Source organism: Rhodnius prolixus, unplaced genomic scaffold (assembly GCF_049639745.1).
Source record: "Rhodnius prolixus isolate KJV_2025 unplaced genomic scaffold, Rpr scaffold_10, whole genome shotgun sequence".
In the NCBI taxonomy this organism is placed as follows: Eukaryota; Metazoa; Arthropoda; class Insecta; order Hemiptera; family Reduviidae; genus Rhodnius; species Rhodnius prolixus.
The window spans coordinates 1,941,455-1,967,341 of NW_027411615.1; the positions used below are offsets into that span (position 1 = coordinate 1,941,455).

The 25,887-nt window shown below is 34.7% G+C and overlaps 1 long non-coding RNA gene across 3 annotated transcripts in view; it reads left to right on the forward strand.

The window, feature by feature from the left end:
- LOC141457087 (uncharacterized) overlaps nt 1-25,887 on the forward strand; it is a 235,543-nt gene that overhangs the window by 121,030 nt on the left and 88,626 nt on the right. The window contains exon 1 of one of the 3 annotated variants that reach the window (XR_012460200.1): nt 14,445-14,861. The exons of the other annotated variants lie outside the window; for them this stretch is intronic. This is a non-coding gene — a long non-coding RNA (uncharacterized lncRNA). Of the gene's footprint in view, nt 1-14,444; nt 14,862-25,887 lie in introns of those variants that run through there. 3 annotated transcript variants of the gene reach the window in all.

Genomic DNA, 25,887 nt, shown 5'->3' on the forward strand with positions numbered 1-25,887 from the left:
GTTTGCTACCGTACCCGGCCCTAGATTCTTGTTGTTGTTTCAGTGTTAACCCTCCTCGTATGTTACATATTCTCCTGATGTACCCTACCCAGCACTTATCACATTTGAGCCTTCTACACTCCACGATGATTGATGATAGATCGGCGCACAGAGTATGGTTAATGTTCGCGCACAAACACACATACACATAGACACAAACTTTAATATTAGTTATTTATTAACTTAGGTTACCTTGTCATTCAAGTTAACCCAGAAATTGTTAAGATAAGTGATTACAAACTTAATATTTCATAAATAAGCATATCTTGTATAAAATATTGACAATAATCTGTTGAAGTCAGCTCAAATGAAAGTGAAAAACCTTTAAAGCTATAAATAACTATTGATTCATGATGAAATTTCAATTTCTCCCAATAATTCCCATTTTATCCGTAAAATGTACTTCCGGTTGCTACAGGAAAAATCGGATGTGAACCTCACACCACTTACAATTCTCAACTTACATAATTTTTTCAATTTTTTTATTATTTTTATTCTCTTTATTTAATTTACAACTGTCTGCTGAATACAAGAACAAAATGATTGCGTATGAAGAAATGAATAAAAGCCATCCCAACAGTAACCATCATGAATCGGCTAACACAGGATACCAAGGCCACAATAACGCCTTCGAGAGACTTCAAAAAAGGGGATTCTAGGGGATAATTAGTTTAAGATAGGTGTAACGGGATTTGGGTAGGTTAAGGAAAAAAAAAATGGGATTTTTTAGGTCAGTGTGGATAGTTCTGATGGCTGACGTAGAAAGAGGCCTTAACTATGGTGCGTAGGATTTCCGATTGAAGGGAACTGGATGCGGTTACGATTGGCGCGCTTAAGCTGCACAGTATATTATTAAAAGTCCTAATTTGGGCTAGTAGGGCTGTGTAACAGTCCCTTTTTGTCCGTATAGATCAGTTTGGATCGTTTGTTGAATAGTCTTTTGATCATTCGGGAACGTTCATTAAGTAAAGTAAAGTAATCGCCTATTTTTTCAGGCGGGACTTTACGTCCAACTACCCAATTAGGTGTCGTGGACGGAGCCGACTAGCAAACATATTTTACTGTAAATTTTCTTTTATTAACCATTAAATAAAATCCAAGGCCTAAGACCAGGGAATCGAACCCACTAAACCAACAATACATATTAGCTAGAGCAGGTCTCGCCTCTAACCGCTCGACTACCGTGGCCGTTAATAAAGTTCATGTGACTGGTTGTCTTGGTGTGGATGATCCAGATTTGGCGTTTATATTGAGCCTAAAATATCGCCCGGTGGGATAATAGATAGATTGTAGGATGTTGCTTATAATTGTTCAAAGATATTGTAAAGTTTTTCCTCTATTTGAAAAAAAAAAAAACCTTTAACTACAACTAGTGCCTGCCTCTAGTTATTAAATAATAAGTGGGTTCGTACAAAATAAAACTCGCTAAACTTATAAGTACCTGATTTATTAACTCATTAACATTACTAACATTAACATTTACTAGCAACTATTACTATTCACTACTTTTACCATTCCCTACAGTCACAACAGTTTACTGTTACTTACTTACTACATAAATACACCACCAAAAAACTGTTCCCCGACTGACCACTGGTCCGCACTGCACCTGAATTGCACTAGACTCAACTGCACTAACAAAACTCAACACACTGGCTAACTCAGCTGACTAACTGTAACTAACTAACCGGCCCATCCGACTAACCGGCTAACAGCCCAACTGGCTAACTCTGCTTCAACTCCGACTCAACTCTCAACTGTGACTCAAACCGACTGGGGCTGCTCACTTGGCTTTTATATAGTGTTGGAACGTTCTAGACTTCGGTCGCTAAACTCCCAGAACAATCTAGACCTTTCTTCTCTGGCTCAGGTCACTTCGTTACAATATGAAGATGAGACTGGATGGATGGGGCGCCAATAACCAGATTTGAGGCAGCCCAGTGAAAATTAAGGTCCATGAATTTTGACGCAGAATTTTGTTATGATTATTTTCTACTTCTTATTTATATATAAAAGAGTTTGTGTAATTGTGTTTGACCGAAAGAATACGTTTGAGGGAGCAAGAGAGAAGGAAAGACTAACGACTAGCTAGGGAAGTGACGTCCAACTAGTTGATCCCATCCTAGTAGAGCTGTCTAGAGTATTGGTCCAGGATACTAGCAATGTCAAAGTCCCAGAGAAAGGTCAAACGTGAACTTACTTTTCCGTCTAATTTAGATCTATTTTTTTCCTAAACCATCGAGAGAAAAGACTTTATATGTGCTTTATTTTCTCTGACATTTTCCAGGGTTTGTCTTCACCATTTTATTTAGTTATATCTTTATATATTTCTGTTGTGGAAGTAAATTGGGGGTAAGTTTTGTAGATCTTTATTGAGAAAAGTATTTTCTTGTTTATCTCATTATATTTATTAGAAACATTCTCATTATTTCTTACTTCTTTCTTTCTTCTATTTATTTTACTTATATTTTTCTCGTTATGATACAAAATAAACTGACTATCGAACTACTGGAAAAAAATTATTAGATAAACAGAACTTTAAGCATTATTATGATTTTCTCTCGTTTAATTGGGCTACAATAAGCGCGTAGACAATATAAAGTCACAATGATAACAGAGTAACAAATGAAGCAAACGAGTTGAGAAGTTACCTCATAGGTAACAGTCCAAAACATTAGACTAATAGTCACTTTCTTCACTGTAGAGGAGATCACGAGGCCACTGTCTTTTAAGACGACTTGTCCAGGTTAACAGGAATAGTTCTAGAAGAAAGATTTTGAGTTAGAGGATTTGCTGGTTGAGGTGGAGTTTTCTGTATCTTGTTTTCAGCAACTTGTGTGACAAAAGGAATGTTAATGTCAGTGTGTATAGTCAGGTTGGAGACATAAAAAGGAGCATGTACAATAGTTCGAAGTATTTTAGATTGTAGAGATTGAATCCTTTGGAGATTGGAGCGTTTGGTTCAACCCCACAGCTCTATTCCATTTTTCAAATTAAATATCACGTAAAGCTAGCATACTATAAAACCAGTACCGCAGTGTACTTCATGGGACTAGGCCACAATCCTGGGAACTTCCTGATAAGCCGGGATACGGCAAAGAATTTCCCGAACTACATACTTCTACAATTTTCTTTTGCTACTAACTAGTGAGCGAAGCGTTTCCTGTATCCGGTTTTGACCTCTTTGATCATAAAAGGAATGTTAAGATCTGTGTGTATAAATAGTTCCGGTTAGTGACGTAAAAAGAAGCTTTTAATATGAGTCGAAGTGTAAGCGCGTGAGGCTTACACCCAGATGCGGAGAGGGGAAGATGACGTAAACGTAATTTAAATCGATACGTGCTCGGGGGGGGGGATAAATAAATACAAAGAAAATATTTAGTAATGAGAATGGTCAAGAAAACACTTACCTTTAACGCACCGGAAGCGGGCGCACACAGCATCCGCCAGGCGGTGAAGGATCTCTAATTAAGTGGTAGAAGGGAATAGGAACTATTAAGGAGCTTAGGTAAACAAGTGTGTAAAGATGTGTGTGTGTAATGTGTAGCTGAGCTCCTAGAAGCGTAAGAAATATTGGGGTTCAAGCCCAAAGAGGCGTATTAGAATTGGAAGTGAGGTAAGCGGAAGAGGGAAGGGTAATAGTACAATCAATGCACTAGATGCGGATGAAGCGAAGTGCTGGATATCAGCGGAAGTGACTCTTAGCAGGTTGAGGTGCAGTAAGAAGTACACCAGCAGGCAGACTCGAGTGACGTAGGGCCGGAAGCAGCCGATGATGAAGCGTTGTGGAAGTACGAAAGGCTGTACTTGAAGCGGTGGTCCAGCGGACGCGTACTATATCTGATGCAGAGCAGGGCCAGACGTCGACTCGTTATGAAGCGGTGTGGAATTGAGGAGCACTAACTTATTTGCACAGAGTCAGCGGCGTACTGAACTACAGCAGACGGAAAACCCCCACGGGTAAGAGAGGATAGAGAAGGGGAAGGTTGAAACCATGGGAACTGAGAACTAAACAAAACTACAAAATAGCAGAAAAATAAGATATTGGCGGCGACACCAAAGGAAAAGATTAACGAAAAATAACGCGTACTACGAGAATTGGAATAAGGAGAGAGTGAGAGAAATAAAAAAAGGCGAGATGGAGAACTGTCAAACGGTACCGCCGAGAAAGGACGGTACGCGGCTTAACACGAAGTATTTTAGATTGTTGAGATTGGATTCTTTGGAGACTGGTGCGTTTGGTTGAACCCCACAGCTCTATTCCATACGCCCAGATGGGTTTCAAAATAGAAGTATAATTCAGTATTTTGTTGTCTAGAGACAGTTTCAATCTATCGTCTAAGAGTCTTTTAAGTAGTCGATAGCGTCTGTTCTTTTTAAGACTAGTGTCTTTATTTATAAACAAAAAAATATCATGAAAAACGCTAATACGTCATTCACTTACCGGAAATAAATTTACTTGAAACTTGAAATTTTGACTAAAACAATTTACTGAAGTGTAGACTCACAGGACTTCCTGTCAATGCCATTCTCAAGGTTCGAACTCAGTAATAATCTCCAAACTCCCAAATATTTAAGCCATATACAGTTTTCAGCAACATTACAATTTGTAAAACTGTACATTACACTGAAATGTAGTCCACTAGGGAAGTGTACCTTCTAAGCATTCTCCAAAACTGGCCTAAATTTTTTTTTTTTATATATATAGAAAGATGATCAAAAAAGAGAAAACAATAAATCTAGTGAATGTAATAAATATACGAAAAGTTGACAAAAATCCGAGGATAATTTCGACAAAATCTTTTCTTTAAAAAAAAGTATTGAAAAATCCGCACAGTAAAATAGTACTTCCGTTTTTGTAAAGCTAATTTCCGAATGATTTGACTCGTGCAGTATTTCTTGGTTGCCGACATCATCAAGAGTTTTAATGAGGATATAATATAGTCACAAAATAAAAATAACTATGGAGAATAATACGTAATAATATGGAAACATAAAATATTCACAAAATGTGGTTAATAATTTTAGTTAAAGTTAACCGAAAATATAGTAAAGCCCCTTTATGCATCCCTATATATCTGAAAACAATTTATAAAGTCAAGTAAGTACATATGTAAGGTAAATTTAAACAAGTGTAAGCCTAAAAGAGGATTGCTAGGGATTTAGACTTGTTGTTTGTGAGGTTCTGTATATATGTATAGAAAGTTGTAAGTGGGATCCCAAGCAGAACTATATAAAAGGGATTGAATCCAATTATTAAATGGGCCAAGAAAGTTTTAGTCCCTTAAATCGACCACCCAATATTCCATACAAATCCCCTGTTACAGTAGTAACTTAGATAGTAATTTACACATCCTCCACAAAATACATGCTCACAATAGGTTTTTTAAAAAAAAAAATACTTAGACGGGATATTTCAGATAATTCATTGACTTAAAGTGCGCAGTGAATCAACTTAGCGCTAATTTTAGTCATTAATGTAAAGGAAATCGAACATCAATCGATTTCAAACCTTACTTCCTTACTACGTCTCCAATCACACCATACATTCTGGTCTAAATATTCCTCTCGTTCCTTAAAATGACCCCAATCTCGGTACACAAAACTCCACTCAAATCTACACAGTTATTACAACCCTCTGATGTCTACTACATGGCCACTACAACACTTGAACCTTCAAATCCTCAACGTAGACTAAAGTGGAGGTGACCATCTCAACACATAACGTTCGACCTCCTAGGACGGTTGCTGCGTAATCTAGCCAACCTGGCGAACTAACAGCTTCCATCACTGGATGGTCGTCGTTCAATTCCACTCAATTTCTCTGAGTGCACCTGTGCGTATGTATATGCATATCTATGCGTGCATATGTATTTGCACAATTTCCTTACCATAATCTAATTTGCTTATTAATTACACCCACAGAACTCACAGAAATGCCAGCATGCCACGTTTACTCTCCGGCGGGGCTCCTGTCCACCTGTCCTCTTCAACTGCAATCCTCTTCCTTGTACAGATCTGGTGCTAGCTACCTTGGACTCTACATAGACAAAAGACTCACGTGGAACCCATACACCAGACTTAAAAGGCAAGCAATGACGAAACGTGCGAAACTGCTTTACAGACTACTTGGACGACGCTCTAAATTGCCCATTGAACTCAAACGCTTAATATACAACACTATCCTTAAACCTATGTGGACTTACGGACTAAAGCTGTGGGGTTCAGCCTAACCTACAAACATACGGACAGTTCAGGACATTTCAGTCAAAACTACTGCCGACAGATAGCTGACGCACCTCTCTACGGTGACTAACCTCACTCTTTACAACGACCTCAACATTCCCTTCATAGACCAACTCGCCAAGACTAAATACCAAAAATTCCATACTCCTCTCTCTACTTGCTCAAATCCTCTTGTACAGTTCTCTCACTTCTTCTGACATCCCTAATACTCCTCGCCGACTGAATCGGGGCAGTGGCCCCGTGACTTCCTTGAAGGCTGAAGAACAAAATTTCTACTCTCTCCTACTCATATTCTCCTCTTCACATTCCCCTACCGCTGGGTAGCTTCTCTCCTCCTGCTCTTCCCGCACCAGTTCATCTCATTCACCTCCTATTTCCTTATTGTATATATTTATACAGATTGTAAATTACTAAATAAATAAATAAAATACAGTCGCAAAACAAATAAACCAATTTGAAAAAAAAAAGAAGTATAAAACTGTAAAATCTAACTTCATTTCTGCTAGCTCTTTCTTATAATTTACCGCCGAAATTCCAGCAGATACTTCGTAAAATAGGCAAACTTTCATTCCTTTAAACATGATTTTTTTTTGGCTATGCTGTTATTATGAGGGAAGAGATTATTAAGAGGAAAATAGACGTAATTGCGGAAATATGAAACTGTGTAGTAGGCGCTAATGGCCACAGACGTCGATGCGCCGGAAAAAAAAATTGCGGAAATGCTGACGATCTAAGAAGATTGTTAGACGTTTTCTTAGCGTAATATTTTTATTATTTTCTTTATCCGAAAAAGAAATGTTTGTCTTTCTTTTTTTCCCCCCTACCTAATTGCTTTATTAATCAAAATAAAGACATTTAGAAGAATAAAAAAAGCAGAATGGACACAAATTTAATAGAAGGAATGGTGCAGAATGATGCTGGAAGAAAGCAAGAGAGGATTAGAAAAAGGAACTAGAAAGTAGGCCTTCAAAAGAAGAGAAAGGCACAGAGAACTTTGAAGAAGACCCACAAAGAGGGATGAGCAAGAGTAAGAAAAAAGAGAAAAAATTGAACAAAAGATGCTGTGGGTCCAGCTGTAGTTTAAGAAAGGTTTGTTCAGCTGGATTGTGTCTCATTTTTAAAAAAGAGGAAACTAGGCCACTACCACATCTCCACCGCCAACTCACTTCCTTTTGTCTCCTTTAAATAATGTGATAAAGCACATTCTTTGCTAAATTAAATAAATTTTTACTGTATTTACTACGGTTTCTTTTTCTTAATAATTAGGTTTTCATGAAAAGAAGACAAAGGGTCTTTTAACCTTTTAGGGAACCAAAACAACTGTCAACTGTAGCACTTTATTTTATTTTTTTCTTTAATTTCAATTATTTGTACTTACGACAAAATATTGAGATTGGGTCAAAGTTTTGGATTACTATATTTTTTTACCTGATATATAAGCTTAGAGGTTCGCTAAGACCAAAAAGAAAATGATATTTACTAATTGATCTCTTTGTGCGATGCTATGGTCCAATATAACTCAAAAATAAATACTGCCAAGAAGTTTGTTTAATTGAAAATATGATTAACTCCTCTGAGTAATATTTGAGTATGGTTGTGAAGACGGAGAGAAAAAATGGAAGTCGAAATCTCTGCAGTAAACTGATTAATCTACCTCTGGTGTTGAAAGGAAGTCTGAATCCCTCGGTTAGGGGCTCTCAATAAACATGTGAGCTATGATGGATAAAATCCAAGATAGATTAGATTAGATTAGACTAGGGCGGACTCAAGGCCTACGCCACTGCGACCCCTTTGGATGTATTGTGGTTCCCCTCACTTTAAAGCTCACCCTCCAGATCTGTCCTTTTAATCAGACTCTTAATGCTGGAGAGCGACTCTTGGGTAAAGCTCACAGGCCTTGGTTTTTCACTCCCCTGAGAAGTAACATTCTTAGCTAGGACAAGCCCCTCACACTGACACAACACGTGCAGTGCTGTTTCCTCCTACTCCTCCTCCTGACAGAACCTACAGAGGCTATCATCTGCCAGGCCCATGCGATGCATGTGTTTTCTGGGGCCTGCAGTGGCCGGTTAATAGGCCTACAATCATGTTTATAGCCCCGCGCGGCCTTGACAGATTAATTCTGCAGTCAGCCTCGGCGAATAGCCTTTTAATAAACTCTTTCGCCTGTCTCTGCCACAGTGGTGGCAAGTCACCACTCCTGACACCTACTCTGCACCCATAAGTTAATGGTCGCAGTCTTAACACACTTCGAAACCCCAAAACAGGTCTCCGGGCCAACGAAGTGTCCCGCAGAGCCTTCCCGGGCCAATAAATCTGCCGCTTCGTTTTCCTTATGTCCTGAATGACCAGGTTCCCAGACCTGAAAGACCTTATTTTGGTCACTAATTTCCTTTAGGGCACCCAGACAGTCCCAAACCAGTTTTTAGTTAACCTGGTAGGAACTAATAGCTCGTAGAGCAGCCTGACTATCTTAGAATCAATAATTCCTCGCCCATTAAGCTCGGTAGCGCAGAACCTAATTGCAGCTAGCTCAGCCTGAAAAACTGTAGCTAGTTTCCCTAGGCTAACCGAAAAGCTACAAAAAGTCCAAGATAATTGAATATGTGAAAAATTTATTTATTTATTTTTTAATTTAACACACATCATCATCCTGAGTTCATCGGCGTCCAGAGCTTTATCCCAGTTCACTGTCAGACTCCAGACTGTGCTCTCACTCACTCTCTCTCTCTCTCTCTCTCTCTCTCTCTCTCTCCCTCTTAAAAGACAACTGTCCATCACTGTTCGGTGTGCTGTAAGAAGCTCCTAAGCCCAGTAAGCCCCAGCAGGTTAGTTTCGAACCCTGGATCTCTGCGTGGTATTCCACCCAAATAAAGGGAAAAATTCTATTTTAAGTGCTCCTTCTTGGCTGTCCCCTAAAGTCCCACTTTAGGGTGATAAAAGGAACCTAACTCATATTAAATATTTATAAGGATAAAATACTTAACAAATAGTCCAAATTGGAGGACAATTGGCGGAGCAGAAGTGTCTTGAATTCCTATTACATTGAGGAGATTCTGCACACTCGACTTAAAACGAACTGAAGTTAACAGGCGTTTTCGACTACTTAAAATACTTCTATACCAACTTTCACTTAATAAAAAACGACTGATTTACAACTCTATACTAAAACCCGTCTGGACGTACTGGTATTGAACTGTGTGGGGTTCAACGAAACGCTCCAATCTTCACAGAATTCAATCTCTTCAGTCTAATATTCTTCACAATATCGTTTTAAACAGCTCCATTTTACATTTCAAATCTAACCATCCACACAGACCTGGAAATTCCATTTGTAGGTCAGTTTGCCAATGAACTCGCTATAAAAGTTTTCATCCAGAACTTGTAGTCTCATTCCAATCCTCTTGTCCGCCATTTATCATCTCATCACCTTCCAGATCATCCTTCCAGACGATTAAAATCAGCCAGGAAGTGTTACCACTAGGCGGGCAACTTCTCCCCTCAATTAGTGAGTGTGTAGTGGTGTCAGTTATTGTCATTGTTACTTATGACTTACCTAGCTCTGGTGTAACTTAACAGATAAATTAAAAAAAAAAAAAAAATACAAACGTAAGAACGGTGCAAACATTTCAGTCAAAACTCCTGCCGACAGATAGCTAACGCACCTTTCTACGGTGGACTAACCTCACCCTTCACACCGACCTCAACATTCCCTTCATAGACCATCTCGCCAAGACTAAATACCAAAAGTTCCATACTGCTCTCTCGACTTGCTCAAATCCTGTTGTACAGTCTCTCGCCTCCTCTGACATCCCTAACAATCCTACTCGACTGAATCGCCTATGGCCCAGCGACTTCCTTGTGGTCTGAAGGCCTAAACGCCATATTCTCCTATCTCTCCTCTCTCCACACATTCACCTCTCTCCTATAGAGAGTGCTACCACTGGTTAGTTTCTCTCCTCCTGCTCTCCTCCCGCACCAGTTCATCACTCTCCCCATATTTACTTATTGTATATATTTATACAGATTGTAAACTACAAAATAAATAATAAATAAAAATTAAAAAACTGAGAAGATTCTAGTAGTGATTAGCGAAGCTGTTGCTGAAAAAAAACGCGTCTAAAAACATATCAATACTCTAATGATAACAATAAATAATAATATTAATGAAAATAACATAATATAATGTAATATATTTAATAATATTAATATTATAATGTTAGATTATTCTGAGGATAAAAAATAATTGAAATAATTGTTAAACAAAATAGATTTTCACTCAGAAATGATTCCTAGAATGAGATAGTAAAAAATAATACTTTTAGCTGGAAAAAAAAGCAAAAATAATGGAACAGTTTGTATGTTGAGAGTTCAGACCAGTAAAACTTTGATTACATCCCAGATATCCCAGCGCCATGCACGGGAAGAATGTTAGCGTAAAAAAAAAACCATGCACTGGCTACAGTATATCTGGGTACTAGGTGTTATGTTTATGGACCAGAGATTTCCAGAGTGTATTGAATGTAGAAGTGCCGCAATGGATACACAGATATGGGGGAGTACGGGCTGTGTTTAAAAGTGTCCAAGCCAATTGTAGACCGACACGCTAAGAGCATTAAACGTATTAAGTCCCCTCTAACCCCTCCCAGCGCCACTTACTCCACCACTCTATCTCGGTTAGTTGTATGATTGTATCTATCTGACGATTTATATCTGAAAAACGTCAATTGAATTACATTCGAGGCGAACCTCACACTGTAGGCGGCAGCGTTGCTGTAATTTCTAGTCGTGTAATAACGTTTTATTGATTTTCAACTAGTTTTATTGTTCACAATTTTATTACTTTTTTTGTGTGCAGTGTATAAAAGCTTTAGCTTTTATAATGATCGCAATCGAATGTACTTTTTTTGTGATTGCAAATAGTATATCCAATTGAATATTCTATTTTTAAATACACTAATCTAATCTTTATTATAGTTTACGAATCTTTGGAGCCTTCGCGGAGAAGAATTGTAGTTAACTCCACAAAACACAATATAAAGGAAATTACTGCGTTCGTAAAACTTTTTTTTTACAGGAAAGCTGAAATCTTCGAAATGATTCGATTTAAGTCCTTTCGCGTAACCGACTGATCAAAATTCCTTAACCGTATCCTTATTCTTGTTAATGTTCCGCTTCCGCTTGAAGATTGCATCATGGCCATTTTTACTAGATATTTGCAGCGGCTCCAAATAAAGATTCAGCACTGCAATGATGCCAATCTTTTTTAGATTGCTTTACCAAGAATGACGTCTTCTGACTGTACTAGTCTTCTTTGCATTTTACCTTTCAAAATTTTCTCCAACCATAATGGCCCTAAGTTCCAAAAAAGAGTTTTCACTTCTTTATTTTATTGAATTTTTCTTCTATCTTCATTCTTCTTGATTCTCCTGCGGGAAAATTTGTCCTCTCTCTTATCCTTAAAATACCTTCTTAGTATATTTATTGGCGATGATTATGGTATATTAGTAAATAAGTACAGGAGTTCTTGTATATACAGGGTGATCCATTTAAAACACACCAATAGATATTCTTATCGTAATCATAGGTCAAGAAGTACTGGTACATTAAAATGATGTGGTGGTTGGTGGTTACTTTTATTTGATGTTAAAACAAATTTATCCTGATTCTCTCATAACCATTACATTCTCTACATTCTTTAAATCTTCAATTATTATTATTTTTGTTCTTTGCGTCAAAAATAACATTTTTTGCTGTCAGAGGACCTCCCCAAAACGTGTATTTCAGGTGAAAAATTAATATAGAAAACCTTTCACGAATAGATAAAATAGTAACTTTGATCTTAAATATCTCAACCAATATTAGGGATATCGAAAAGGGGTTAACGTCATTTTTCACAGTTTTTTATGTAGTTTTCATAATCATTGTCAAAACCAGTGGTCCTTATGAAACTTCAATCGGGTTTTTGACCGTAACTTCGCCAAAAATAAAGATACAGCGTCGGGGTTGGAAAATTTGAAAACTAAACCAAAAACAACATATAGTTTACTTCATGGGTTTTTACGAAATTCCGCTTTCCTAAAAAGTTATTAGCGATTGGTGCGTTTTAAATGGATCACCCTGTATATATATTTCTATATACAGGGTGAACCAGTAAGTATTGTCCATAGGCCTACTGTGTGTAGTACATCTAAAGTGGAGTTCAATGACGTATTGGCCAACTTCATATTTTCCTCTGTTCTTGAGTGACGTCACTTAAAAGTTTTTTTTCTAAAATCATTACTTTTTTCCAATAAAAATGTTATTACTCAGAAAGTTTTAGTCCGAATTCAATTCTGATAACACGGTTAGAAGGACAGATAAATTTTCTAAAAATTGATACCATTTTGAAGCATAAGTTATTCTCCAAACAGCCTCAATCTTCCTCCGGATGCTGGAAAAATAATAGTAATCGAAATTTTCAAGAAAACTCATTCGGCCCTTACGTGATCATTATCAGACGTAGGTGCTGGCACTTTTTATAAAAGTTTCCTTGTTTAATGGGCTTTCAAACGGTATATCATTTTCTAGGATTCCTTTTATGTTCCTATGATAAATTACATTTGTTTTACAAGAAAACGTGTTCACGAGCACACAACAGTGTTAGTTATCAAGTTGTTTAATTCATTGAAAACTCTTTTAGATGGACCAGTAGTCAATTTTAATGTAGACTGTCCTTAAATTAGGAAGTCAAAAGTTACAAATTGCACTAAAAAGAAAAAACAAGTCTAAACTCTGAAATATTTGAGAAAATGTTAGGAAATATTTTAAACAAGTACTATTTTATAAACAAAAATACATGTGTATTTACTCCAAATTACAATTTCACACACAATACATGTTGAAAAAGAAAAAAATGTAAATAAGCCCTAACCACCCTTTGAACCCTCTAACAGATAATCTTTGTATCTGAATTAGGTATTAACCAGTACAACTAGGTGCCTTACAAATGAACTTCACTTACCTGTTACCTTGGTTTCAAAATTTTCTGTCGTACCGTAACACTGTTGTGTGCTCGTGAACACGTTTTCTGGTAAAACAAACGTAATTTCTCATACGAACATAAAAGGAATCCTGGAAAATGATATACCGTTTGAAAGCTCATTAAACAAGCAATCTTCTATAAAAAGTGCCAGCGCCTTGGTCTGATAATGATCATAATAAGGGCCGAATGAGTTTTCTTGAAAATTTCGATTACTATTATTTTTCCAGCATCCGGAGGAAGATTGAGGCTGTTTGGAGAATAACTTATGCTTCAAAATGGTATCAATTTTTAGAAAATTTATCTGTCTTTCTAACCGTGTTATCAGAATCGAATTCGGACTAAAACTTTCTGAGTAATAACATTTTTATTGGAAAAAAGTAATGATTTTAGAAAAAAAAACTTTAAAGTGACGTCACTGAAGAACAGAGGAAAATATGAAGTTGGCCAATACGTCATTGAACTCCACTTTAGATGTACTACACACAGTAGGCCTATGGACAATACTTACTGGTTTACCCTGTATATATCATCACTCACTCTCCATTCTTACTTATAAATACATTCGCTTCTCACATTCATCCCTCTACAGTATACAACTATTTACAGCAGTACTCAGTGCTCCTACCATCCTTATAGCTTAACCGAAATTAAAATCACCGTAATCCTTCTCTAATCATTTTCTTCCATTCATTCTAGTCGGCTATAACTTTTAAAGGTGAAATACGATTAAGATTTCGAGAATAAAGAATATTCTACAACCGAATGAATATTCTATATTCTACTGAATGGATTTTTCGTTTCTATTTTTCTATTAAAAATTTAAAAAAAATTATTCCATCCATTTTCGCTAAACATCATTTTGTAGATCACTTAAACATGATTCTGTAACTTTTTATTTCCAATAAAATTCTCCAATAAAAATGAAATGAAATTTCCCATTCTACGTAATTCTAGAATATTTTTAGAGGAATGGATAGAAGTTTGCATTACTATCATTGCTTTGTAATGTACGGTTTTAAAAATAGTAAAAATTATTGTTAGTAAAAAGTAAATTAGTCTATTTTAAAATGCATATCTTTAAAAAATGTATGAAGCAGAAACTTGGACATTTAATGTTTTAGACAAAGTCGTGTCAATTTTCAAATTAGACTTTTTTTAAAAATTTTGCTTCAATTCATTAAATATTCTTTTATGTTTTAATAATTTCTAAAATATTAAAGAACTACAATTGAAATAATATTTAATTCAATGATTAATGTTAAGTTGGTCACTCTGTAAAGATAACCTTAATTTACCAGCAGATCTGCCTGGCCAGTTACCGTCGGCCATCTTTATTTCGTTCGTCTAGTCTCTTCGTTATCGTAATTTTTTAAGTGAATATTAGTGCGTGTTAAAGTGAAGTTCGGGTTTATAAATTGAGTTTAAGTTATACTTAGTGCGTGATATACAGTTTTAGTGCGAATAGTGTTGTGAATTATTTTAAATAGTGTCAAGTGCTATTGGACTGGAGATCTATTGAGATGCTGATGTTCTTGGATATTCTTTAAACAAGGTAAGACTTTATTATCAATTATTTAATTATATTTTTATTATTCTTGCATGAAAATAGCATGTTACCATTTACTTGTTACTTACAAAATAATATTGGGTTCTGTTGATGATAATACATCTTTGCTTCTTTTAATATCATTTCTGATTATTTTATTCAATAAGTTGGCCCTATTTGATGTTAAGATTTATCATGTCTGTTTGGAAATATAATCACAGTCTTTGATAAATCATTTCTAGTACTTCCTTTTTTGTCAGAGTGTGTTTATCAGTGATTTAAGTACTTTTGTGTTTTGGGCATCAAAAGTGAATAGGAATATTGTTAAAGTAGTTTTTATGTTGTCACATGTTGATGTTAGATGGATGTGAGTTTTAGGTTTCGTGAAATTTTTTTAAACAGTTTACTTTCTGGATAAAACCTTAGGTAGTCACTTGGGTAACTTAGATTTTGTTTTAATTTGATCACAGTAAGTTCTATGTAGGAGCGTTTCAAGCTTTGGTAATTTAGTTGTTCTGTGTTTTCTTTTATAGTCAATTTTATGGTGTTTTTTTCAACTATTCATCGGCTAGGTTTTTTTGGTTCTGTAGATAAAGAGAGATTTAAAGATGTTGTTGGAGTTAGGCTAGGTATACTTTACTAGTTTGTATAATTTATTATGTCCATCACTTCTTCCTTTATCTGTAGCTATTAGGTTTCTTAGATTTTCATTTGTTTCCACAAAGTTAATCTGATCAGAATAGAGCTTACTACACCATATTTACAGATGGTTTCTCTTCAAGTTGTCTGATTTTCATAGTATTTATTAGCTAAGATTCAGATTTCAATATACTTCTCTAGTTTCTGAATTTTGTAATGCCCCTCATTTCAAGTATTTTATAGGTAAATCAGTTCTTCCCTAATAGTTCTTATTAAGTCTCTTTTATAAGCATATTTCTTTAATTCCCCATGTTAGGAGACACTGCGTTCCTAATTGAGGTTTTTTTATAAAAAAAAAAAAAAACTTTCCCGTAGGACTGCTTTTGTATCATTAGTCTGTTTTATATCTCTTTATTGGCAAGGTTTTATGATCCATTGTGTGAAGTTAGGGATATAGTTAGTGATAGATTCCGAATAGTTCTTCAATTAGTATCTGCTATAATATCTATCATTTATGTATTCCTTAGGTAGTATGTATTCTTCTGTTTGTCCTAATTTAGTTTTACTAGTAGACTAATGGTCTTACTGCCCTATTTGAGGGAGATTCCTTTTGTATCATTAGTCTGTTTTATATCTCTTTATTGGCAAGGTTTTATGATCCATTGTGTGAAGTTAGGGATATAGTTAGTGATAGATTCCGAATAGTTCTTCAATTAGTATCTGCTATAATATCTATCATTTATGTATTCCTTAGGTAGTATGTATTCTTCTGTTTGTCCTAATTTAGTTTTACTAGTAGACTAATGGTCTTACTGCCCTATTTGAGGGAGATTCCTTTTGTATCATTAGTCTGTTTTATATCTCTTTATTGGCAAGGTTTTATGATCCATTGTGTGAAGTTAGGGATATAGTTAGTGATAGATTCCGAATAGTTCTCCAGTTAGTATCTGCTATAATATCTTTTACTTTGTATTACTAATAGTCTGTTTTATATTTCTTTATTGGCTAGGTTTTATTATTGATTTTGTGGAATTACAGCGTATCGTAATTGATAGATTCCGAATAATTCTTCAATTAGTATCTGCTATAATATCTATCATTTATGTATTCCTTAGGTAATATGTATTCTTTTGTTTGTCCTAATTTAGTTTTACTGGTAGACTAATGGTCTTACTGCCCTATTTGAGGGAGATTCCTTTTGTATCATTAGTCTGTTCTATATCTCTTTATTGGCAAGGTTTTATGATCCATTGTGTGAAGTTAGGGATATAGTTAGTGATAGATTCCGAATAGTTCTTCAATTAGTATCTGCTATAATATCTATCATTTATGTATTCCTTAGGTAGTATGTATTCTTCTGTTTGTCCTAATTTAGTTTTACTAGTAGACTAATGGTCTTACTGCCCTATTTGAGGGAGATTCCTTTTGTATCATTAGTCTGTTTTATATCCCTTTATTGGCAAGGTTTTATGATCCATTGTGTGAAGTTAGGGATATAGTTAGTGATAGATTCCGAATAGTTCTCCAGTTAGTATCTGCTATAATATCTTTTACTTTGTATTACTAATAGTCTGTTTTATATCTCTTTATTGGCTAGGTTTTATTATTGATTTTGTGGAGTTACAGCGTATCGTAATTGATAGATTCCGAATAGTTCTTCAATTAGTATCTGCTATAATATCTATCATTTATGTATTCCTTAGGTAATATGTATTCTTCTGTTTGTTCTAATTTAGTTTTACTAGTAGACTGAGGGTCTTACTGCCCTATTTAAGGGAGATCCCTTTTGTATTCTTAGTCATTATTGGATAGGTTTTATTATTGATTTTGTGGAGTTACAGCGTATCGTAATTGATAGATTCCGAATAGTTCTTCAATTAGTCTCTGCTATAATATCTATCATTTATGTATTCCTTAGGTAATATGTATTCTTCTGTTTGTCCTAATTTAGTTTTACTAGTAGACTAATGGTCTTACTGCCCTATTTGAGGGAGATTCCTTTTGTATCATTAGTCTGTTCTATATCTCTTTATTGGCAAGGTTTTATGATCCATTGTGTGAAGTTAGGGATATAGTTAGTGATAGATTCCGAATAGTTCTTCAATTAGTATCTGCTATAATATCTATCATTTATGTATTCCTTAGGTAGTATGTATTCTTCTGTTTGTCCTAATTTAGTTTTACTAGTAGACTAATGGTCTTACTGCCCTATTTGAGGGAGATTCCTTTTGTATCATTAGTCTGTTTTATATCCCTTTATTGGCAAGGTTTTATGATCCATTGTGTGAAGTTAGGGATATAGTTAGTGATAGATTCCGAATAGTTCTCCAGTTAGTATCTGCTATAATATCTTTTACTTTGTATTACTAATAGTCTGTTTTATATCTCTTTATTGGCTAGGTTTTTTTTATTGATTTTGTGGAGTTACAGCGTATCGTAATTGATAGATTCCGAATAGTTCTTCAATTAGTATCTGCTATAATATCTATCATTTATGTATTCCTTAGGTAATATGTATTCTTCTGTTTGTTCTAATTTAGTTTTACTAGTAGGCTAATGGTCTTACTGCCCTATTTGAGGGAGATTCCTTTTGTACCATTAGTCTGTTTTATACCTCTTTATTGGCAAGGTTTTATGATCCATTGTGTGAAGTTAGGGATATAGTTAGTGATAGATTCGGAATAGTTCTCCAGTTAGTATCTGCTATAATATCTTTTACTTTGTATTACTAATAGTCTGTTTTATATCTCTTTATTGGCTAGGTTTTATTATTGATTTTGTGGAGTTACAGCGTATCGTAATTGATAGATTCCGAATAGTTCTTCAATTAGTATCTGCTATAATATCTATCATTTATGTATTCCTTAGGTAATATGTATTCTTCTGTTTGTTCTAATTTAGTTTTACTAGTAGACTAATGGTCTTACTGCCCTATTTGAGGGAGATTCCTTTTGTACCATTAGTCTGTTTTATACCTCTTTATTGGCAAGGTTTTATGATCCATTGTGTGAAGTTAGGGATATAGTTAGTGATAGATTCCGAATAGTTCTCCAGTTACTATCTGCTATAATATCTTTTACTTTGTATTACTAATAGTCTGTTTTATATCTCTTTATTGGCTAGGTTTTAAGCTTGATTGTGTGGAGTTCCAGTTAGTGATAGATTCCCTATGGTTTTTGCATTTAGTATCTCCTATAATATCTATCACTTCTATTTCTTTCAAATCTATTTATTTTTGGATTTTATTTAATCAGTATATTTTTATGGTAAATAGAATTATGAATGATAAAAGGCAGTTTTATTTTTTTAGGAGTATTGTTATAAACTTAATGTTAACAATGCAGTGGTTTTTGGTTTAACTTTTGGTTTTATTGGATCAGTTGTTTTATTATTTTTTGTAAACGCTCATTGCTATTTGATCAGTTGTCCATTTTTCATTGTACTGTTTTTTCTGTCCCTACCTGGCATTGGTTTTCTGTTCTTTATGAGCTGTAGTTATGTGTGTTGTGCTTTGTTTTGTATTTTTGAGGTGCTTTTTGTAGTAATATTTGTGGGGTTTTTTTTCCCCTCGGATAATGTTTATTCACGTTTTCGTCCAATAATTTATTAATGATGATGTATTCTCAGTGCATTGTATTAAAGTCTATTACTGGAATTTCATTTGTTGATAGAGCAAATTTGGTTGGTGCCAGGGCACTCAGTGAGTAAATTAGTTTGTTGGGAATACTGCCATTTTGTTCGTGTAACATTGATCTGTTAATTGATTTGTCTGTTAGTTCTTTTTTTTTTTATTATGAAAGCATTGCTGTTGTATTTATCTTGGAGATGATGTGTTTTGTGGAAAATTATGTGTTGTTTGGCTTTTCAGCCAATATTAAGTTAAATTCTAAATTTGAAGATAATTTATTGGAATAAAAGAGTCATTTTAGTGAAGAGATTTTTAAAAGAAAACAAAATCTATTGAATGGCTTCGCCGCATTAAAGCTGTTCAGGCCAATGGGCCTTTTTTTAGATTTTTAAAATATTCAAATGCATTAAACAAAACAAAAATCAATAATCATCGATTGATTCAGCAGTTCAAAAAGTATCGATTCAGTGCATTAAATATTGAAAAGAGAACAGAAAATGTAATTGAAAATAAAACTCGCCTGCAAAATTCAAAAGAAAAATTAATGTAAACGTTTCACCAAACTTTTGATCAAACTTCTCTAGCCTCTTCTGTAGTTTGAAATAATAATAGCTTAATGATAACTATGGACAGCTGATAATTAGTGGCTTTCCTACCCCCTTCTCTAAGTGTTCCTTTATTTTGACATAAATATTGACGTTGACCTAATATCGAAAGGGGGAAAAAAGAATTTCTCAGGGAATATTTAATGAGATCCACTTTTATAAGTAATCTCGATATCGATTCGATACAATAGTCGAGTCCTAAATGTGAGCACTTATTGTTTGAACTTTTACTTCAAACGTGAAGTTTAATTGAAGTAATTGCAGGAATAGAGGTGGGGATATTATTGAGGTAGAGCTACAGGAGAAAAGGCTTACAATGTTTTTTATTAACCTTGTTAGGTCACTAGATCAAATTTTTGGTAACATTTTTGCTCGAAATCCTATGTCGTTTAGTTGTTCCAAAAAAATTACCCTTATAAACAAGGATTTGCCCAATATTTTAAAGAAAATTTGGGAATTTTATCTTTTATAGAAATAGAAAAAAAAATTGTCAAAGTTTAATGTTTTTTTTTTTCCAACATTACGCTTTTTCGTGCACTTTTTGATTAAATCTTATAAAACTGTTCTTCCGGGACTGTTTTAATACTTCAGTTTAATCTCATAGGGCCAGAATCCCAAAACTATATTATTTCAGGCGTCGCTACCAATTAGGCGTCGTGGACGGAGGCGACTAGCAAACATACTTTACTGTAAATTCCTTTTATTAACCATTAAATAAAATCCAAAACCTAAGATCGGGAATCGAACCCACTAAACCAACAATACATCTTAGCATTGCGGGTCTAGTCTATTACCGCCTAACATACTTTACTATAAATTTCTCATATTAACCATTAAATAAAATCCAAAGCCTATTGACCGGGGAATCGAACCCACTAAACCAACAATACATCTTAGCATTGCGGGTCTAGCCTATAACCGCCTAACATACTTTACTATAAATTCCTTTTATTAACTATTAAATAAAATCCAAGGCCCAAGACCGGGAATCGAACCCACTAAACCAACAATACATCTTAGCTTTGCGGGTCTAGTCTCTAACCGCTCGGCTACCGTGGCGCCTTCAAAACTATATTAAGTTAATAAAAGTAAAAAAATTGGGTTTAGGGTAGTTCTATCAGAACCAGGTGTTGTTAGAACTGGGGCCGGAAGTACGTATATGGTTTTGCATCCTGAAAACTTTGTGGAAGTTAATCGATTTTATAGGTATTTTTTTTTTTATTTTTCTTTAAATAAATGTTTCTTCAAATAATCTAAAATTGCTGCTCCCTCAGGGTAGTAAGAGCTGTGGCTTTTTTGGGAATTTTCATTTTAATGAAACGTATTATGTTGTTACTATTTGCCTTTTTTATTTTTCATTGTTACAGCTTTGAAAGCATCGTATTTTATAAACTAATTAGAGAAATAGAAAAAATTATGAGATTAAATTAAAAATGGAATTTATTAAAAAAATAAATACGAAAAAACAGTTCTACCTTCAAAATATATTTTTTTATTATATATATTCTACGAAAATCACATTTTTATTCTCTCTTTAGAGGATTTTCATTTTTCGGAATTGAGTTTTCCTGAATATGTTTTGAGATTAACGTAAATGTTTTCCAAGTTGATCTACGTGTGAGTTGTTTGTATCTGTGGAGGGGATGGTCATAGGAGAATTTCGGATTGTTCCAGAAACTATTGGACAGATAATAAGTTTTTTTTTTTAATACAATCAATACACCGGAAGTGAGGCTTCACTTAAATTGATTTTTATTTTTTAGATTCTCAAATTCTTTTTTTGAAAATAGTTTGTGATTTTCCTTGAAACTATTAAGGGAGGAGATTAAGTTAAGCACTCCTTAATGTATGAATATTGTATGCTTCTAACTGGGTAATTTTAGAGTATGAAAAACGCGGTTGTTGTTAGATCATCTGTGCTGGATATATCTTTGATTTTATCCGGTCGTAGCAAGCATTTTTATTGGTATCCCTAACCAGTTTCGGATCTTCATCCATTATCAGAAGTAGATTACTCAGTTTTTGTGTAGAGATTTCCGCCGACTTCACGTATGTTTCCGCTTCACACACGTAAGAGTTAGCATATATAGTGTGACAGTAATAGGCACCTCCCTGATCTAAAAATTTTATTTCAAAAAATTAGACCGGAAAAATTCGTTTAAGGGTACACCTGTGATGGAAAATTGGTAGGTAGATTTACTTTAAAGAAGGGTTTTTCAATTAAGGATGATCCTATCTTTTGTGTACTTTTCCAAGTGGGGGATTAACGGCGAGTTAAAAGAAAATTTCGCCTCATTGTTCACAATGGATAGTTCATTTTCTTGGAATAAACTCACTTCTAGGCTATTCTGTAAACATAGTATTGGTTGAAGATAGGCTTCTCTGTATCATTTATATTCTAGTTGAATGTACAAGACCTGAAAAGCTAATATCTGAGTGTGCCACAAAATTTAGCGATTAGAGAGATTTTAACTGGGTTTTTTATCTCCACAAAATAGTTTCAAAATGAATAGATGAATATTAAAGTTAGACAAGAATTGTAAGAAAAGCTAATTGCATCGATAACTGCCTTTGATTTCGAGAAAACTGCTTTTAAAAACCTATTAAAGAACTACAACTAAATTTTTTTTTTTTACGCACAGTAATTAATGCTATGAATTAAAATTAAAAATACTAAATACCTGAACTGATAAGAGCTTTTTTTTCTTCAGCCATCGTTGCAACTTACCTGTGAACATAAATCTTAAATTAGATTATCAGCATATAGAAGTTAGGTAACCATAAAATTAATGTAAGAACGGGCAGAGAATCCTATACTCTTTCAAAGTAATCTCCTTATCAGATCTAAAGAGGCTTCACGATAGAGGCAAATCGCGCGTTAGCTAACCTGTATTGTGGTACTACAGATTTGATTTCCGGTCTAGACCTTGGATTTTATTTAATGCGGTTAATATGAGAACTTTATAGTAAAGAATGTTAGGCGGTTATAGGCTAGACCCGCAAAGCTAATATGTATTGTGGTACTGGGTTCGATTCCCGGTCTCTAGGCCTTGGATTTTAATTAATGGTTAATAAAAGAAATATATTGTGAAGTATGTTAGGGAGTTATAGGCTAGGATGTATTGCAAAGCTAAGATGTATTGTTGGTTTAGCGGGTTCGATTCCCGGTCTTTGGTCTTGCATTTTATTTAATGGTTAATATGAGAAATTTATAGTAAAGTATGTTTGTTAGTCGCCTCCGTTCACGACTTGAATTTGTGGTAGTTGGACGTTAAGCCCCGCCTGAAAAAAAAAATAGGCATTTCTTTACTTTGCTTTTTACCAGTAGAATTTACAGGTTTTATAAATTGTGAGAATGAAAATGGGACCAAATATTCCACGTTTGGAGAATATTTCAATAGAAAATGTGGTTAGATCCGCAGTGCCGGATAATACCTTTGATTTCATCCGAATGAACTTCCGAAACCGGATACAATAAACGTGCTTATTATGACAGATAAAATCAAATATACATATTAATAAAACTTTGAGAATATATCTACTAGTTGAGAGTCTTCATCCCAGAATCATGGGATAATATTTCAGTTGAAAAAACTATAAATCATTTGTCTGTACGGTTTGAAATTACTCCCTCTTTTAAGGGATAAGAGAAAATGAAAAAGAAAAATAAGGAACAAAGCGACAGTTTTATAAAAGCGATTTGGTTAATACAAAAGAGATAAAAGCCAGATAGAGATAGAGAAGGGAAGTTTAAAAAAGAGGGTCGAGTACAATAAAATGCTAATTCCTGTTAAATGAGAAATTACTTTGGGCAAAGCGAAAGACCAGATTGGAGGAACGGGTTTAAGGCATCTCACCCTCTCTCTCTCTCCTGCCGATAGAACTGAGCCGTCACCATTCCCCAAGCTCCTGTGAAGCTGTACACACTGCCGCTACACAAAGGGTTTAAATCTCCGAATTTAAATCACTTCGCTTGGAGTTGTCACACTATATTGACAAGTTTCCTAACTCTGTTTCCTAGCGAGGACCGTCTGAATGATAGAATTGTACCACCTACACACTAACAAATCTACTCAACATTTTCCACTAACCCAAATTACTAACTATTACACTATCGCTCTTCATGACGTAATAAATTGTTGCTTTCAATATTTCTGTCACAATTAGTGAATTTCTTTATCTTTCTTTTCTTGTACTTTTATACCCTCTCTTACACACTGTTGTAGAAGTTATGACGTTCGTGCTTTAAATGCTGGAATTGTTGGTTTTTCTCGAGTCCAATAGAATAGATTTTAAAACTTGTCTTATATTAGGAAACTACTGTACTTGGTGTACACCAGGGGTCGCCGAAACTTTTTGATCATGGATCCCTATATAATTTTTCGAAATCTCGCATCGACCCCCATAAAAAGTAATTTTCAGTTAATTAAAATAAAACTATCTATTAGGTACTGTATTTGTACATTTAATTTATGATTTTAAACATTTATTAAAGTAATTTTACATTGTGTAACAATAGTTTTATGAAAAATATCTTAAACTAAGGATTCAAGATTGGCGAGGAATCGGTCAAATTAAAAAACAACTCGTCTTTTTGCTAACGTTTCAACAAATATATTGTCTTCTTCAGGGCGTGGCTATGCGGGTTTCCTGTAACTCAACCAACCCGCTTAGCCACGCCCTGAAGAAGATAATATATTTGTCGAAACGTTGGCAAAAAGACGAGTTGTTTTTTATTTGACCGATTCCTCGCCAATCTTGAATCCTTAGGTTAATAATTTACGGTCACGAAGCCTATATATTCAAATATCTTAACGTTGAAATTTAAATACCTTAATATTTATTAAATAATAAGTATAAATAAGACCCCCTGGCTCAGACCGACCCCTACTTTTGTTAAATAGACCCCTGGTCTATATAGACCACTTGGGCGACCTCTGGTGCACACGTAGGAGAGGTCAAAACTTCGGGAAGTGGATTCAGCAGCTCAAATGCAACAAAAAGTAGCCTGATTCTCAATAGTGTCCAAGATATTAGCATTTTTAACTTTTTCGTCGATGTTCGCGTTTTTCACCATAAAAACGACCGTAACTTTTATGTTGGAAAGTAAAGTACTTTTTTTTATTATTTCTTTGAAAAAGTAAGAAAAAGTCGTTAGCGCATTCAAATAGTTTTTTTATTTTAATTAGCTTAGTGGTTAGTGAACTGGTTTCTCATGCTGAATTCTCTGGTTTGAATCTTCCAGCTTGTCCTTAGATTCTCTGTTTCTAGGAGCTTCTTACTGCTCACTGTACGGTGATGGACCAGTGTTTTCTGTAACGAGAGAACACAGTCCTGAGGCTGTGCACTGACTTTATGATGTTGATGCGCCTTAAATTAAAAAAAAAAAGTAACAAATAATTTGCGGAGTTAATTAATTTTTAGACGAATATACTAATATTAAATAAATAATAGCCTTAATTATATATAATTAAATGTAAAGAGGTAATTTAATTAATAAATAAAATTATATAAGAATATATATTGCGTAGAAAAAGTTGAGTGGTGAATGGGGGTGTGTATAGGAGTCACAGTTTGTGTGGTTTAACACTGTTTCAAGTTAAACAGGAAGTTAGAGTGAGTTATGGAAAAGTTTGACTGTGGCCTATAGACAGGAAGTGACGGGTGTGACCAGTGAATGAGAGGCGGAGTGCGCCAAAGTTTGGAGGTTGTATAGAAATGTGGTTGGATAATAAAAGAGACCGCGGACAGTGGAATTGGCAACTGTTTTTAATGCTTACCGCAAGCAAAAGAGGGGAGGTTTTACTGTAAATAGGGGTAGCGGTGGGTGGGGGTGGTTTTGTCGAAAAACTTATGAATTACTAAATAGGCTGTACAGTGTTGGGTTTCACAGTGGGGAGAGAATGAAGGGTTTCAAAAGCAGTTCCCATACTCTGGCGCATATTGTATCTTCATAATAATTCCCCTTTATTTGTTTTCTGGCATAGTCATTTAATTTTACTTTTAAATTTTTTTATTTTTATTATCACTTACTTACGCTCAAGTGGAAGTTGGTGTAGTGGTTATGAAGCGTAGATTTGTAAGTGGGAAGATCGCAAGTTCGAATCCCTGTTGATTTGTTAGTCTGCGCTTACATATTTTTTAACCTACTATAGGTGCG